This window comes from Pelophylax lessonae, assembly GCF_965119305.1.
Source record: "Pelophylax lessonae genome assembly, chromosome: 1".
Taxonomy (NCBI): Eukaryota; Metazoa; Chordata; class Amphibia; order Anura; family Ranidae; genus Pelophylax; species Pelophylax lessonae.
In genome coordinates, this window is record NC_138768.1 from 395,407,281 (window position 1) to 395,426,035 (window position 18,755).

The 18,755-nt window shown below is 41.0% G+C and overlaps 1 long non-coding RNA gene across 3 annotated transcripts in view; it reads left to right on the forward strand.

The window, feature by feature from the left end:
• Positions 1-18,755, forward strand: part of LOC309544471 — a 1,317,369-nt gene that overhangs the window by 490,510 nt on the left and 808,104 nt on the right. For all 3 annotated transcript variants that reach the window (XR_014224852.1, XR_014224853.1, XR_014224854.1), the window contains exon 3: positions 17,678-17,744. This is a non-coding gene — a long non-coding RNA (uncharacterized lncRNA). The remainder of the gene's footprint in view (positions 1-17,677; positions 17,745-18,755) is intronic.

The following is an 18,755-nucleotide window of genomic DNA, read 5'->3' on the forward strand; positions in this document are numbered from 1 at the left end:
AAAAGAGCGACAATTCTGAAAAAAATATATATATTTTTCACATTCTACGATATATAAAATCACATTTTTTTTTAACATTTTAGGCCAATTTGTTTTCTGCTACATATTTAGGGTAAAACAAAAATCGCAATAAACATATTTTTATTGGTTTGCGCAAAAGTTATTGCGTCTACTAACTACGGGAAAGATTTATGTCATTTTTATTGTTTTTTTTACTAGTAATGGCGGCAATCTTTGATTTTTTGCGGGACTGCGACATTGTGGTGGACAGATCAGACCCCTGACTGACGCTTTTGGGGGGGATCAGTGACATTACTACAGTAATCAGTGCTAAAAAATATGCACTGTTACTTTAATAATGACACTGGCAGGGAAGGGGTTAACATTGTGGGTGATCAAGAGGTTAAATGTGAGCCTAGGGGAGTGATTCTAACTGTGAGGGGGCGTGGCTTGTGAAATGACCATAGAGACATGTGTTCCTATATAGAAGGATCACAGGGGCTCTATGATCATTCCAGGGAGAAGAAAGGTCAGCTGTGTTTACAACAGTTGACCGTTCTTCTCTCTCAGCGGGGAATCATTGCGGGTGTCAGGCAGCAATCGGAGCCACCTGCCCACTGCATCAACTTCCCCGCTGATAAGCTGGGGCGGGAGCGTGCCGCTGGCGGCGCGCGCTCGCCCCCTGGCCTCCTGCGCGTGACCGACGTATAGCTACGTCGGTTTGCCCAGGAGCGGCAGGCGGTCGTAAATCGGTTAAATAATCTAAGTATAATAGCTGTAAGAATATAATTTAAGAATAAGTTAATGCTTACTGAACTTTCAACATGATTTGCCAAACCCTTGGTGAACCATATCTGAGCAGATTCACCTATCACTACTTACCCACCTCACTTGACAGTCCAGATACTTTTTCAAATCTAAATACTTTACATTCAGCAGCCAGTATCTTCAGAATGCCGGACAGGAGGGGGGATTTTGCAGCATACAACACCTAGGGCATACATTCAGGTGATTGAGACAATGCAACAAACCATTCTACATGTGGAAAAGTGTATGCCAAAAAATTACCACCTCCCTAGCTCTTGCTACCAGGACTGATCTGGTGATTGGCTGGGTTGTTAACCACTAGTGGCACAAGTTATTAACCCTTCTGACACAGACTGCTAAAGCATGATCACCAGCATTTGGCAGAAGCAATCGCGACATACACTTAGGCATACTCAAAATGAGGAAACATGTAATTGGGTTGCAACCTGAATGCTTCCTGCAGATTGCACCAAGATATAAATGTCAAATTTGAAAATAATAATGTTGCTGCGCCAAGTGAACATCAATTAGTTGATGTAAAAATATAAGAAAAGATAATCAGCGCAAACCAAATACAAACAGGAAAAAATCTCGTGCACAAGGCTGCAAACAATCAGTGCCAAACACAAAAACACCTGTGAAATCTGAAAATAATAATATTGCTGCGCCAAGTGAACATCAATTAGTTGGAGATAAATCGGTGTTTAAATAACAAGTGATAAATAAATATCATGTTAAAATTAATCCAGTGATATAAATCAATCAAATTGTCCCAATCAGGTGATATAAGAATCACTAAAAATAAATAAATAGTGCTCTCTGCTGGGAAGGGCTATTTATTCAGCATAAGCAATGGTGTTACACTTACATTTCATTGCACTTAAAGCAGTGCGGGCTGTCAGCACATCAAACTCTGCCTGTATTCTTCCGGGAATCGGAGTGATGACGCACAGGCTCCTCCCCCGACTAAAGACCAGGCTATTGGAATATTCCAAAGTGTGCTTTGACTCTTAGGAGTCTCTCCTTGAGGTGAGCTGTTAGTTTGTCACCAGTCATTGGAGCACTTGGAGTAGAGCATGCAGCACCTTTAATCACGTTTATGGATGAAGATTTTAGTCACAATATCTGACACGATCTTTTATGTGTGATTGGGGACAATTTATTTATTTTTAGTGATTCTTATATCACCTGATTGGGACAATTTGATTGATTTATATCACTGGATTAATTTTCACATGATATTTATTTATCACTTGTTATTTAAACACCGATTTAGATTTATCTCCAACTAATTGATGTTCACTTGGCGCAGCAATATTATTATTTTCAGATTTCACAGGTGTTTTTGTGTTTGGCACTGATTGTTTGCAGCCTTGTGCACGAGATTTTTTTCTGTTTGTATTTGGTTTGCGCTGATTATCTTTTCTTATATAAATGTGAAATTGTCAGATCTCTACTTTATATCCTGCATGTAAGCATTTTCCTACACTGCTTTCTATTATCTACTCATGCTACTATATATTGTTATACTAGCATATTTTCTTTTAAGGTAGACTAATTATTTTGAGGCTGAAAAAGAGTTGTCAAGCAGGGATGTCTGCTGTATTAGGAGATCTACACATGGGGCACTTTACATTCACCTAGGTGCTGTCATATCTTCTTTGTTACAGAAATAGAGCACTGCTGATTACATATGCAATACATCTCCTGTACAAATGGGGAGGGTATGATAGATGCTAAATTAGGAAAATAGGGCAAGGGATGTTTTGATTCCTTCAGCATCTGTTGATAACTCCCACATGGGTCCCATTCATTATCAACAGCCTAAATCCTTTGTTATTATTTTACAATCAATGATTTATTTACTGTGATATTCATTTTTTTATTATTTACACTTTGCTATTTTAAAAAATTAGTATTGTAACATTTTGTATAGAATAAAATTAGGCAGATTAGTTTTTGGGATGTCTTTATGTGCCATTTTGTCTCAGGAAAATGATATTTATATCCAAAAAAAAAAAAAAAAGCATATAAGAGAGACAGAGAGGAAGAGAGAGAGGGATAGTGCTGGCATGCATTTAAATGTAGCGTCTATTCCCTGAGCACTGTCAATATAAGGAAACTTACTTGTTCACATGTATCATATAGATGATGCAATTGTCAGGGGTCTGGCTCAGAGACCAGTAGCTATAGCAGTAGAGTGGCACCCACCGACCAGCTGGGTAAGTACAGACGCAGGTTGCCCTGGTGAATGAGATGAACTCACCTGAGGTGCGGAGTCTAAGTGCTAACCCGTGTTCACCAAAGATCCTGATGATGCGTGTTAGTACCAATTTGCTGTCCTCAGGTTCACCCCACCAGGTGGTTAGTAAGCCAGTGTTCAATAGTAGATGTAGCAGGTAGGGATAGACAGACGCTTGGTCAGTAAACAAGCCAAAGGTTGTAACAAGTGGTTGCAGGTTGGGATCAAGCAGAAGCGCAGTCTAGTAACAAGCCAAGGGTCAGTAACTAGTAATAGCGAAGATGCAAGATATTGGCTAGAGGGAGCACAATAATCTGGCAAACAGTAAGTTCAAAGGCATGGCTTAAATAGGAAGTTCATGGAAGGAGGAAGGAGTTCAAGCAAGGTTCAAGGCAGAATTATTCAAGGAATTTTCCAGGGAGTTGTCCAGCATTCCAGATGGCTCAGTAAGAGACATTGCCAGACACAACAGGGTTTGCAGGTTCATATCCTGGCTGTTACAGTTGAACATGGTAAAGGGTAAGCTCACCCTTTGTATTGCAGCGTACGACGTGCTGACTGCTGGCAGCTGGCACTGACACTGGCAGCCCAGGCATCAAAGCTACTTTGTGCAGCTGAATCTAAAGGAGTGGCTAGCCTATTGGGAGTTAGGTCACCTTTTCATTTATGGTGGCAAGGGGAGCTTACCCTTTTGAGCACTGTTCAATGTATGGACTTTAGGTAAGGGTTTGAGTTGGTATTTATGCCCACATGTGCTTTTTCCTTTATTCGCTTCCGGACCCTGAAGCAAGCAAAGTCCCATTCATTTTAATAATTAGGGACAAAAGTGAAGAAAAGCCTGGTCATATTCTGTTACAAAGTGCTATTTGTTGCATTTTGCAGCAAACACTTCAAAGGATACTCTAGGTGGTACATTTCCTCAATTGTATACATTACCTGTAAAATGTGGGTGCAGTATAAACATTGCAGTGCCCTGTGGAGTGTGGCTAGCAGTAACTATTTATTTTCATTATAAAAAATATTACAGAGGTAATATTTTTTTAGTTCAATCACAGTTTTTGCACTCATCTTCTTGCCTTATGATTATTTATTGTGATCGGTGAGATCATTGATCAAAATGGAAACTTTGGAGATTAAAATAAGCAAGGGGGCATGCGTGACTTTTTACATTAAAAGTTGAGAATTGCATATAGATTCAGTTGTCTATATCTACTGATTATTATGCTACATTATTTTTGCTAAAGGCAATCTATGCATTTGTGCTTATCTGTACACTTAGTAAAGAAAGCCAAGGAATGAGGCAGGGATTAGTGTGTGTGAAATTTCTGTCAAGCTTTGCATGAATGCAGAATGCTATTAAGTCAATTAACCCAAGCCCCAATTACTGTAGAAAAAATGATACGCAAGCAAAATCCTGCATTTCACACACAGATTTAACCAGCCCCAACCTGCAAGCTGCTTTACACCCAATACAGACAAGATAAGATTGCTACTGTCACAGATGTTCTAGGCAGATAAATTGAACAAAGAATGAACAAATACTTTGCTGTAGTTCACGTACAAGATTTAAACATTTTGGCCCCTGTTTCAGTACCCTTTATGCGTGGGTCACAGGTATTTCAGTCAGATTTATGCATGCATTACTTTTATCTGTTTTATATTTTGTGTGCATAGCTGTTGAACTATGCTTACCAGATGTCTGCCATGCATTTACTACGCATTTGGTAAATGCATTCATTGCTTAAAAAGCCCATTTATACTAGCTGTTGGTGTGTAACTGACACTGAGATTTAAACAAATATACCCTTTGTCTGCATTTTAACCACTTCCCGCCCATCAAATAACAAAAGGATGGCCGCAAAGTGGTTGCTTTATCCTGACTGGACATATGACGTCCAGCGGGATAGGCCGCGTCACTCTGACACACCGTATCTACGTTCCCGGTAAAGAGCTATAGGCACTTTTTACCATGTGACCAGCTGTGTCCAATCACAGCTGGTCACATAGTAAATAGGAAGTGCCGTTGGTCAGCTTTTCTTAGTTCGCGCTTGATAGGCGCGAGTAGAGGAGAGTCGATCAGTGACTCTCCTGACAGGGGGGAGGGTCTGTGCTGGTAATCAGAGCATTGATTACCAGTGCAGACCCTTGGGGGATGCCACTAGAGCCACCAGGAATTGCCCACCTATGGCCACCAGGGATGCCCGCCCATGGCCACCAGCCTGTCAGTGCCCTCATCATCAGTGGGGCCCATCATTGCCATCTATCAGTGCCACCTACCAGGGCCCATCATTGCCATCTATCAGTGCCACCCAACATTGCCCATCATTGCCCATCAGTGTCACCCTTTCAGTGCCCATCAGTGCTGCCTATCTCAGTGCCCATCAGTGCTGCCTATAAGTGCCACCTATGAGTGCCCATCAATGCTGCATATCAGTGCTACCTATCTGTGCCACATATCAGTGCCCATCAGTGCTGCATATCAGTGCCGCCTATCAGTGCCCATCAATGCTGCATATCAGTGCTACCTATCAGTGCCCATCAGTGCTGCATATCAGTGCCACCTATCAGTGCCAACCAGTGCTGCATATTAGTGCCTCATCATCAGTGCCACCCCATCAGTGCCTGTTAGTGGGCCTCATCAGTGCTCATCAGTGCAGTAAAAAACTTATATATTTACATTGTATAAAACAAACCTCTATTTGTGGAAATAAATTACATAAATTTGGCTTAGGTACAGTGTTGCATGACCGCGCAATTGTCATTCAAAATGCAGCAGCGCTAAAAGCTGAAAATTGGCTTGGGCAGGAAGGGGGTGAAAGTGCCCTGTATTGAAGTGGCAATAAAATATATGATGCAAGTTAAATACATAATATTAATAATTTATGTTTCATTTCCAAGTTAGAATATAATAAATTATACTCTATTCACCCAAAATCTGATGTACAAATGATGCACATGGGAGAAACAAAAAGCAAATATGGGTTAATCACCAGTCAGATGTATAAGTTGCGCCTGTATGAATTACTTCACAGAGCAGAATATTTTCCAGGGAAAATTGGCATAATTGAACCATGTACTAGTTCACTTCCACAAATGGAAAGTCTGTGCTTGCTCACCAGGCAAGGGCTCTCTGTTCCCATCCAATTTTCATGGAGAAAATTAATCAGTCAGCATCCTGAGAAAGGAGCATTGGTGTATGGGTGGGCCACGTCATCAGTTATGTAGCTGCTAATATTTTGAGACAATCTAACTTCTCAGCTGGACATTAGTAAATGAAATATGGGCAATCATGTCATGGATGACACAGCATACTCGTAAGGCCATGCTCACAACCTTCATAAGAAATACATTTGCTGTAATGGTTAAATATATAACTAGAAGTGAAAGGCTGTGTTGTCATGAGCTTTGACAATCACTGGAGACTCACACTAACTGCATTTAATCTTACATACTATCACCCCACATTATAACCCAAATCCAGGCCCTCACATTTGTCTACAGTGGTTCTCCAGCTTAATTAAGTTTGTTGTTTGTGGATGATGTCACCTTTTTTTATGGTCTGCTGATGTTCTCAAATTAGGGAAAGCCATGCTCTCTAGAAAAAGGTAAATTCCCACCTGCTATATGGCTATCTGTAAGTTAGGATGAATAGATACATTTTGGCAAAAGTGACTTTGCTACAAAATAACTGATTTTCTATCAACAGAATCGTGTCCTGGATGTCTTTATTTAGAGGGTGTTTTTATGAACGGTGTAGTTAGGGTAGTTTATTATATTTAATATAGTGTCCTTTATGCTTGCGTTTTTTAATTTCATTTTTTGTGCACTTTTTGGTGTTTTAGGAGCTTGGAAAGCATAGAACCAGGCATCAGCAGATTACTGATGCCATGCAAGACTCCTGCAGATTGTCAGTGTAAGCTGTCTGTCCATACATCATCATTCAATGAACTACCACAGCACCATGGTAGTTTATTGAGAACTACAAGCTGACTGCTGCAAAGGCTGTCGGTAATTGTAGTTTATTGATTTACAGGGATCTGTGAATCAATAAAGGGGCCATGTGGGCAGAGCCCCGCACGGGCACGCTCTCTTTGAATTGTGACCGCGAGTATGGGGAGAAGATCCCTGGCCTACTGCCACAAGGAGGAGGGGGATTGGGGGTGAGGGGTCTGGTGCTGAACATGTTACATGTTACACGCTAAATATAGGTGTACCATGTAACATGTTCAGAAAGGCGAATGTGTCCTTTAATATCATTACAATATATTTTTACTTTCTCATACTACTGGTCTACAAAGCCATTTCATTTTTAATATCTATGTATTTTATTTCATAGTGTCCCCTTACAGCATGATGCTGTTTATTGCTGTGTGTTTTGTTACCTTTGTAATTTATTCATTCATTCATTTATTTGTTTTATTTTATCATTACACCCTTAATATCTTTTGGTTTACTTTAACATAGCAAGTGATATAGATGTTGGGCCTCTTGACAAATTGTTGTTAAAGTATATGTAATAAGCTAAATATGAAAATGTGAATATACATGAAGTTTATCACAGGTTCCTGATAACATGCATTTACATAATCAGCTGCTACTTTCTCATATGTTTTTTTAATATTAGGAATCTAAATTCCTTTTTATATCATTTATATTTGTATGCTTTATTCTCTAAGAATTCCCAGCACCTATTGATTATATACAGATAGTGACATGCAATACTAGTGTAGGTGTTCCTGTTAGGATTAGGTCCCACTGGTACTAATCTCATTATTTGTATACACATGTATGATGCCCATACTGTTGGTTTCACAGGGACTAGTCGTTTCCCTTATATGGCTGATACATGCAGATTCATTCCAATATCTAAACTGTATTGGCACACATATTGCCCCACAGAGTTATTTCACAGGTATATATGAGTTAATATTCTCCATCTGTGTACCATAATTTTCAATCTGGTTTATGACTCTAACATTTGTATACATACTATAGCATGCATTTATACAGGTATGTTCTTTCTAGGTATGACCATACAGTAAATCTATGTAGTATGGATCTGGATTTACAACAAATTGCCTATAAACATCATGGGTTCTAGGCAACAGTATTTACTATACATCTTGCAACATGCGTTTATATATTATATACACTGTTAAAAAAAATGAAAGGAACACTTTGAAAACACATTGGAACTCAATAGGGAAAAATATCATGCTGAATATCTATACTGATATGGACTGGGTAATGTGTTATTAACGAAAGAATGCCACATAGTTTGATGGAAATGAAAATTATCAACCTACAGAGGCTGAATTCAAAGACACCCCAAAAATCAAACTGAAAAAATTATGCAGCAGGCTAGTCCATTTTACTTAAATGTCATTGCAGCAACTCAAAATGGTACTCAGTAGTTTTTATGGCCCCCACGTGCTTGTATGCATGCCTGGAAATGTCTGGGGAATGCTCCTAATGAGAAGACAGATGGTGTCCTTGGGTATTTCCGCCTAGATCTGGACCAGGGCATCACAGAGCTCACGAACAGACTGAGGTGCAACCTGGCAGCGTCGGATGGACCGAAACATAATGTCCCAGAGCGTGGGGGCCATTCAATGGTATCAATTCCTTCATCCTCCAGGAACTGGCTGCATACTCTTACCACATGATGCCAGGCATTGTTGTGCACCAGGAGAAACCGAGGACCCACTGCACCAGCGTAGGATCTGACAATGGATGAAAGGATTTCATCCTGATACCGAATGGCAGTCAGAATGCCATTGTCTAGCCTGTAGCGGTCTGTGTGTCCCTCCATGGATATGGCTCCCCAGACCATCACTAACCCACCACCAAACCTGTCATGCTGATTGATGGTACAGGCAGCATAATGTTCTACAGGGCTTCTCCAGACCCTTTCAGGTTTGTCACGTATGGCTAGGGTGAACCTGCTCTCATCTGTGAAAAGTACAGGGTGCCAGCCAGTAGTGGATCTGCCATATCTGGTTGTTCAATAGAAAATGCCAATCAAGCTTCACGAAGCCTGGCAGTGAGCACAGGGCCCACTAGAGGCCATTGGGGCCCTCAGGCCACCCTCATGAAATCTGTTTCTGATTGTCTGGTCAGAGACATTCACACCGGTGGCCCGTTGGAGGTAATTTTGTAGGGCTCTGGCAGTGCTCATCCTGTTTCTCCTTGCACAGAAGAGCAGATATTGGTTCTGCTGATGGGTTAAGGACCTTCTATGGCCCTGTCCAGCTCTGCTAGCATAACTGCCTGTCTCCTGGAATCTTGTCCATGCTCTTGAGACTGTGCTTGGAGACACAGTAAACCTTCTGGCAATGGCCCATATTGATGTGCCATCCTGAAGGAGTTGGATTGCCTGTACAACCTCTATAGGGTACAGGTATTGACTCATGCTACCAGTAGTGACACTGACCCTAGCCAAATGCAAAACTAGTGAAAATCAGTTTTTTTGAGCAGTGTATTATATTGGCACCTTTACATGTGTGATTGGGATATACAGTATAGGAGTGAACATTTCATCCTTTAGCTTATACACCATTATTTCTTGAATCATTTTCAACATTCATTACCTATATAAAGACATGTGTTACCTTTTTTTTCATCTGTAATATTTGGTTTTTAGTGAATCCACATGTGCATCAATCGATGTGTCTTCTAAATGTATGTCTTAATCATTTTCCTCATGCTTTCACAGACTGGCCCCTCCCCATTCCCCCAGTTGGTCCCTTGGTTTGTTGGTCAGTTCATTTTCTCCATCAGTTTGGCATCTCCCAGCTTCTCTCATAAATAATCAGGGGCAGTGTTTAAGGCCAGCCAGTGTACTTATTAGGGGAGGGATGTACACCATAGGTGGGCAGGCTTAAGAAAGAGGCCTTACCACCTTGAAATGTATAACTATGCCTATTCCATTCCCCCAGCATCTTATGTCACCCTGGAATGTCCCCACGCTGTCTAACTGGCTCTGGCATTGTTGTAGCTCTGTATGCTGCAGGAGGCTTCTCTCTACATCTTCCTGGATTGCTGCAATTTGGCTTGGGTCCCAGAGATGACTTTCCTTAGTTTTAAGATGTGCCTGAGTGCATTCTTTATTATTATTATTTTTTTTTTAATTTTCTTTTTAATAATAAACACTATCTTGCTATGTTTTTTTCAACGGCTATTGTTCATATATTGAATAGAAAATATAATTTGTTTCAAGACAACATTGCCAGAAAAAAAGAGTGTTTATCACTGAATCAATAAACCAATAGTTGAAATGTAAAAATTGCTTTGGTCCAAAGGGGGTATATAGGTGTGAGAGAGTGAAGTGTCAGCACCAAGCCAGAGTATGAAGGTGGTGCAGGGGACACTGAAACTGAATCAGGAAGAATAGATCATTGGAATAAGGAATAATAAAGGTTGATAGCAGGGACTACATCATAGAGTCTAGGAGCAGTGAAGGTGGCACTGTGGACATGAAAGATGGGGCAGGGCTTTGTTGTTTAGGTAGTATGTTTAAGTATTGGATATAAGACTGATACTTGGCATGGTGCATTCAATAAATGGATAGGGATTTTCACAAAAGCTCTGGAGACTGAGTGCCGGGGAAGGGGGGAGGGGGGGTGATGCTCATGTTTTGGACACCAGGCACTTGGGGGGTTATTAGACATGTGCATACATTTGCTGGTAGCTAGGTCCTGAGAGCGCAACAGATGTACTCATAACTGTCCACTGATGAGTTCATGCAAGTCACAAGTCATGTGCTGAGAGGTTGACACACATATGTTGGGTACTGGGTGCTGGGAGGTTAAGGCACATGTCCTGGGGATTAGGTACTGACAGGTTAAAATGCATTCACTGTGGCAGAGTAGTTAGGGATTAACAAACATGGACTGTAGACTGGGTGCTGAGGGGTTCACACATATGTGTCAGGGGCTAGTTATTAAAGGGTTAATACACATGGACTGAAGACTGGGTGCTAAGGCAATAACTCATATAAGAAGATGAGTGGGGGGGTCTAAGATTAAGGTGGGAACTGGTTGCTAAGGGAATCATTCTCATTCATTGAGGACAGGTCATCGAGAGGTTTTGCTGCAAACATGTCATTGAGAGATTAGAGCACATGCTATAGAAACTTAGTGAGGCATAAATGTACACACACAGCAGACAGGTTACTCAGGGGTTTATGCTCCTTCTGGTTATACTGATCACTGATGGGATCATGCACATATTCTAGCTAAATGGCCTAGAAACCTGTGTTTACTGGAATGGCCACTACTGGCATTGATACTGATAAATGAGTTGTGTGCTTGGGGACGGACTCAATTGATGTATACTTTTTAATATGCAATTTATGTGGTGGTGGTGTGGGAACTGCACAGTGTGGTGCTTCTGTAGAGGGAGCTGGTGACTGTGGGTGCTGGCAGGAGGACACCAGGGAGAGACAAATGTGTGTGTGTGCTGTAGGTAAAATCTCACTGGAAAAGGACCACTGAGGTTGAGTTACTAAAATTGAAGCGTGCAAAATCTGGTGCATCTCTGCATAAAACCAATCAGCTTCCAGGTTTTTTTTTTTTTTGTCAAAGCGTAATTGAACAAGCTGAAATGAGAAGCTGATTGGCTACCATGCACAGCTGCATCCAATTTTGCACTCTATTGTTTTAGTAAATCAACCACACTGTGTGCTGGAGGTGTGATATCACTGTTTTACTTTGTACACGTGTGAAGATGTAAAATTTAGATTTCTATATTTAATTGTAATATAATGGCAACAAATTAGTAAGATTAAGAAGGCAAAGGGAATTTTGGATATTGTGACTCTCAGAACTGATGAAACACTTGATATACAATTGTAAGACCTTTTCCAACTGACCCATGTGACTTAGTGTACCAACTAGGTATGAGCTCTTGGTTCAGTCAAACACAAGTTCAGACTGACCTTTGCTTATTCGGGTGTTAGTCCAGCTGGAATTTTCACTTGGTAGGCAAGAGCTGAATGCCATATAACAGTTTTTCTACCGCTAATATATATTGTATATGACAGCTTTCTCTACTCTGCCAATGTTTGTTAAAGAAGCAGTGGGTGTGGGCACCTGCCAGCTTCCTTAGACATAAGGGAAGTCACTTGACCGCATTCATTCCCTGGCTGAGAATCCCCAGCCATGTAAACAATAGAATAGGGCTGACATCACTGACCAAATATGGCTCCTTTTTTTGGTCAGGGACATGACTGAGTACATCCCACCCCTCAATTTACATTTAGCACATTTGGCCCCAGCATGAGTTTGTCAGCAGGTTACAGTCAATCGGTAACCACCGTATACAAAAGGGCCGGCTTGGAAATGATGCGATGCTGCAGAAGACGTCACATGACGAAACGCGTACAGCGCCGTCACGTCATTTCCGGTTCCGGCTTTCAGTTGGAACGCATTGCGTTCCGGGACGCCAATACCACGCTGTTTACCTTATGATCGATTGTGAGTATTCATTTATTGTATACTGCTGAATAAAATATCCCCTACGATATCACACTATCGAGTCTTTCCACTTCCTATGACCCTCCCATCCATATACTTGTGAGTGGCCATACTAGATCCCTCCACGGAGCATCGGACATATTGGAACAGGACCCTAGTACTGGACCCCACGTTAGGATATCTGCGATACCCCGCGGACCCCACACCATTCTCCCCCAGGAAGGGAACCACTACACAGAGTAAAGACCAGCGAGGCATATCTCCAGTACCCACTCTATACCCCTGTGTGGGGTGGGTATATCTGGTGAGTAGGTTTTTCATCAGTAGCCACTTTGCAGCTCACCAGTCACCCACCTTGGGGGTCACCGTAAGTCACTGCCCACCTATCTCACTGGGTATACTCACCTATTTATGGATGTATTCTAGTATATGAATTGACTGATCATTACTTATTGTCACACTTTGGAAAGAAGTTTCCCGCACATTTATTGCTTTTGCACAATTTTCTGATCACGAACTTATATTTTTTATATTTTTTTATATTTTTAGTACTATCACTTATTGGTGCACTTTGGATAATACTCCCCTGTATATTTGCACATTTACCCTGTTTGGTCAAGGTTTTCCCGCACTATTTTACTAATTTTTATCATCGCGATTTTTGAGTCATTTTATATTATTCATTGATTGATCTATTTAATGTTGTTTATATATTCACTCTGTTGATTATTTATTTTCATCACTATTGCATATTGTATATATACACATATTTATTTATCTCAGCACATCTTTGCACATTGCACTTCGCCACCTTGTGGCTATTTTCCATAGTCTTTTCTATATACAATTCATCCGATGATATATGTTTACATAGGTATATCTACATAATTACACTTTATAACATAAGCAGCGCCATCACCTCCATTCTCATCGTTTTGGTTGTATACCTGCTGATTGGTTGTGGCCTATCACATCATAGATTGCTGTGTTTGTGAACACAGACTTTGGCTATATTTCTTCCTGCTGTTTATAACTGAAACTGAGGGGAGAAGCCCAGCCAGATCTGCAAGAAAAAGCAGCACACATTCACCTGCATATACTTGTTAGGCATACAGTTAACCCCTTAACTGCCCTCCTGGTCACTCCTGTCTCCCAAACAGTGCCATTAGTACAGTGTCAGTGTACAGTATTATCACTAATCACATTATTAGTGTCACTAGCGACGTGAGTGTCAGTTAGTCAGTTAGTGTCCCTCCCAGCCAGTGTCAGGTTGATCTACTAAAAGTGAAGAGTGCAAAATCTGGTGCAGCCCTAGAAACCAATCAGCTTCCAGGTTTTATTGTCAAAGCTTAACTGAAAAAGCTGAAGTTGGAAGCTGATTGGTTACCATGCACCAGATTTTGCACTCTCCACTCTTAGTAAATCAGCGTAAATCAACAACTGTAACACGCTGATCACTGCCATTACTAGCATAGTGTCTGTACGGATTAGTATCTTAATCACTATCAGAACTTTACACAAAAATACAGTTATAGCAAGATCAGCCCCTGATTTTTGCTAGCACGTGCAACATGCAACATGTAGCAGAATACACTTTGGCTATAAATGTATCCAAAAAGAGAGAGAGAGGGCCAAGCGCCGATCTAAGTGCAGCAATATAGGCAATTTATTGGACACACATGAAGAATGTTACTCACAAAGGATGTATAAAATCAGGCATCTTAAAAGCAATAGGGGATCTCTGAAGTCACTTCCAGGGTGGGCTGTCCGGTCAGGCTGTGGCGCTGATGCTGTGGAGGGTAAGCGGCGATCTCCTGTTGCGAGGCAGGGGACGTGCTGATCCTCAGCGGTGGTGATGCAGCGTGGACACGCCGGTCGGGTTGCCGTGACTTCACTTCCGAGACACCAGGGAGATAGAACGGCGACGCGTTGCGGAGCTCCGCTCCTTCTTCAGGCCGTGCAGGGGCCATTTTGGATGTGGTATTTATGCCAGCAGTGCGGAGGACAAAGTTACAGGGGCTCAGGAGGGACAAAATTAGGAGAAAAGCAAACCGGATGTCTGGGAGGGGGAGGGGAGGGAAAGAATAGGGGGAGGGGTGAATTCTTTCCCTCCCCTCCCCCTCCCAGACATCTACGTCATCCTCCTCTCTCTTAGTCTCACACTCTCTGTTCGCCACTAACATTCCCTTGCCGGTTTGCTTTTCTCCTAATTTTGTCCCTCCTGAGCCCCTGTAACTTTGTCCTCCGCACTGCTGGCATAAATACCACATCCAAAATGGCCCCTGCACGGCCTGAAGAAGGAGCGGAGCTCCGCAACGCGTCGCCGTTCTATCTCCCTGGTGTCTCGGAAGTGAAGTCACGGCAACCCGACCGGCGTGTCCACGCTGCATCACCACCGCTGAGGATCAGCACGTCCCCTGCCTCGCAACAGGAGATCGCCGCTTACCCTCCACAGCATCAGCGCCACAGCCTGACCGGACAGCCCACCCTGGAAGTGACTTCAGAGATCCCCTATTGCTTTTAAGATGCCTGATTTTATACATCCTTTGTGAGTAACATTCTTCATGTGTGTCCAATAAATTGCCTATATTGCTGCACTTAGATCGGCGCTTGGCCCTCTCTCTCTCTTTTTGGATTCATACAGGGTTGCTTCACCCTCTACAAGCCGGCAGCCAGGAAAGTGTACAAGCAATCCCACCAGACTTTCACCATTTGCCCACATCATAGCCTATTGCAGCAACCCGCTCAGTCCGTTTGCGCCAATCTCTCCCCCCCTCTATAAATGTATGGAGACATTTGATTTTATTGGTTGTTTTATAACAGAAAGTAGAAAATATTGGGTATTTTTTCATTTATATAATAAAAAATAAAAAAATATAGTGGTGATCAAATATCTCTAAAGAAAGTTCTATTTGCATGAAAAAATTATAATAATTTCATTTGTGTACAGTGTTGCACGACTGAGCAATTGTCTTGTTAAAGTAGCACAGTGCTAAATAACGAAAAATGTCCTGGTCATGAAAAGGATAATTCACAGCTTTTCTTTCGGCAAGGTGGGGGGAGTTGTTCATCAAGAGTTACATGGATCTGTATTGCTAGACAATGTGATTGACAATGGATTTACATCATGGGACTTTTATTTTTTAATAAAAGTCTTGCTAAAAAGTGTGTGCCTTTATTTACACTTTATACTTTTTTTCAATGAGTGGAGTACTATGTACCCTTTACTCATTTACATATGGGGTAGTATCTGTAGGGGGCCCTTGGTATTAAAGGGGGGCTTCCAGATTCTCACAGGCTCCCAGAGCCACCAGGAGAGACTTGAGGGGAAGAGGTCATTGTCCTCAACATACTTGGCCTTATATGGATCTGGAGTTGGCCTGCAATCGTGTCCTCTTTATCCTGGCAAGCCAGGATATACATGCTTGGATAACAAGTCTAATACGAATTTTGAGGGGAGGCCCTCACACTTTTTTCTTTTTAATTCTTTGTGTTGTGTTCCCCCTAAAAAATTCATACCAGATCAAAAAGTAATTGGGGTGGATCTATGTCTTTTTATTTCATTCCTAGTCTGAAAATTGCCTGTTGGTATTCATAACTTGTTCCCTTCCCAGTAATTTTTCAAATATGTCAAAATCTCCTGTGTAGGTGTTTTTATGAGATTTGATATCTTTATTCACAAAACATTGTTTATCATTATATGACGACCAGGAATATTTTATCAAATAACTGCAAACATCCAGCAACTTTTACCCTTTGATTTTGCAATTATTACTGGATGATCTCTCATTGTCTTTAGATGAAAATTGTTTATGTTGTTAAACTAGTACTCTACATAATCAAGATTAGCAGCTTCATATTAAATTGCAGGTTCTGAGCTCGAGAACAGCTGCTAAAGAAGCTTAAAATGGGTTGGAAATACAAAACAGGTGCTATTTTCAATGTGTAAAAGAACATACAGTACAGTTCTTATGTAAGTTAAATAAAAATAGACAAACTTCTGCTCTGCCTGCCTAGTTGTGTTTATCATGCATACAAAAAGCTGCCTTGTATATATGTTTCAAAATCAATCTTCTGTTTTTCTATGGGGCTACCTTCCTTACATGCCAAAGTAGTCTGCATCATAACTTCAAAATCATTTTAATCTTCTCTGCTTTATTATTGCATGAAGGTTATTTCCTTTCTAGTTTCTGTACAAAGTGATAAAATAATTGCATTGATAACATCTACAGTATCCTTACAAAGAATTGAAAGGGGAGAAGAAGAAAATGTCAGATATATTCACTGTTAAAATATTTTTTGCCACTTTTATGCTAGTCACAAAGACAAATTAACATAGCCATACACTTAACAGTAGAAAGATGCCCCCACTTGCACATGTGACCAAAGAAAGAAAGGTTTAGAATACTTATATAATCTACAGCTTAAATGGGGTTATTTTTAGAGGGGTCATACCTACAAAAATGTCAGACTTCTGTAATGATACAAACACAAACACATTCTTAGCTGCTGTTATCACCATAGGCAATAACACATACACACAACATATATACTGTATATATATATATATATATATATATATATATATATATATATATATATATATATATGTATATATATATACATACAGTATCTCACAAAGGTGAGTACACCCCTCACATTTTTGTAAATATTTTATTCTATCCTTTCATGTGACAACACTGGAGAAATGACACTTGAGAAATCACATCAGTCCCTGTTCTCTGGCCAGCCTTAGGGAGCAGAGGGTCAGGAAGCATCTCATATGAGCCTCTGAATGCCATGCTGTAAAGCTGATGGAGTGTGGCTGATTGGTTACTGCTGGGGCTCCGTAGGACCGGCGGTGACAGGCAGAGCCCTCGCAGTAACCACTTAGCCACAACTAATGGCTACACTGGAAAAGTTCTTTCTCTACTCCAGTTCTGGCCTCCTTTGTAAAATTTGTATTTCCCTTTACTTTGACAATACTCACCAGAGTGAACCTCCCCAATGAGAATATAGGAAATAATAAAAACCTGACAGAGGTTTCCATACTGTATATCTTTCCAAAATGGAATGAATACTGAGTTTTTAGTTTAAAAAATACGTAAAAGTTTTGCTAAAAAAATTGTATCTCTTGTTTCTGATTTCACAGCTCCCCGCTTCTATCCTGTGTTGGTCATATATATTGGCTTTAGCAAGAATGTTGCAAGACTTCATAAGTAAGTTTATTAGAAAATGTTCTTATCAATCTTATGGCACAGTCACTAAAGGACCTTGGTGGTGTGAAATAGTGAGGTTAATTTTTATCTGATCTTCTTTATTTCAGTGCTTTCAAACCCTTTGTATGCACTTGGGTTTAATTTTCTGTATTCAAACTAGTGGGGTGATCCGTGGGGTGGGAACATTTGCAGACACATGGGTGTCTGTATATATACCCCTACACAGATTTTCAGATGTCATGCCTGACTCCAAACGTGTCCTCAAAAAAGCCCTATAAACACCTGCAGCAAAAAGCAGGGAGACAGGCGAGAAGCCATATCGCTGTTCTGAAAGTGACCTAAGAGAAACAATCTTTTCTCTATAGCGGTCACCCTGACATGGAAGGGTTTGGTTACCCTGCCATAGCAGTCAGAGTCAGTTAACCCTACACTACACTACGGTCCCTTTACACTTAAAACTTTCCCTACAGAAACTAGATTATTAAATCTAACTATAGTGGAAAATAGTACCCTAACTACACTAGATATCCTTTTCCTCACACTAATAATTGCTAAATGACACTTTGTAGCAGAAGTCACAGAACTGCTTCCACTCTCTTCCATGTCCCTGTATTACAATGCTAGGAATTTGGCAGGGGCTATCTTATATACCCGGGGGGCGTATTCACTAATGATTGGCCTATGGACCCCCTAGTCGCTCCAATCACATTCCTAGCATTCTCCTGCCCCCTCAATTGGCTTTTACTGATGGTTCTGGTCCAATCACAGGCTTTTAAAGCCCATTTCCTGTACCACTGCATTTTGGTTGGTTCTGGTTGCCGAATTCTGAACTTTTTCAGCAAAAAGTTCGGAATTCGGCCGAACCTCGAACAGCCAATGTTCGGGTAGAACCAATGGTCGACCTGAACTGTTCGATCATCCCTAGTAACTAACATATAAAAGGAAGCATTACTCAAATTAGGTCAAGGTCCAGAGCAAATAATAACAGCATAGCTCAAGGTGAGACAGATA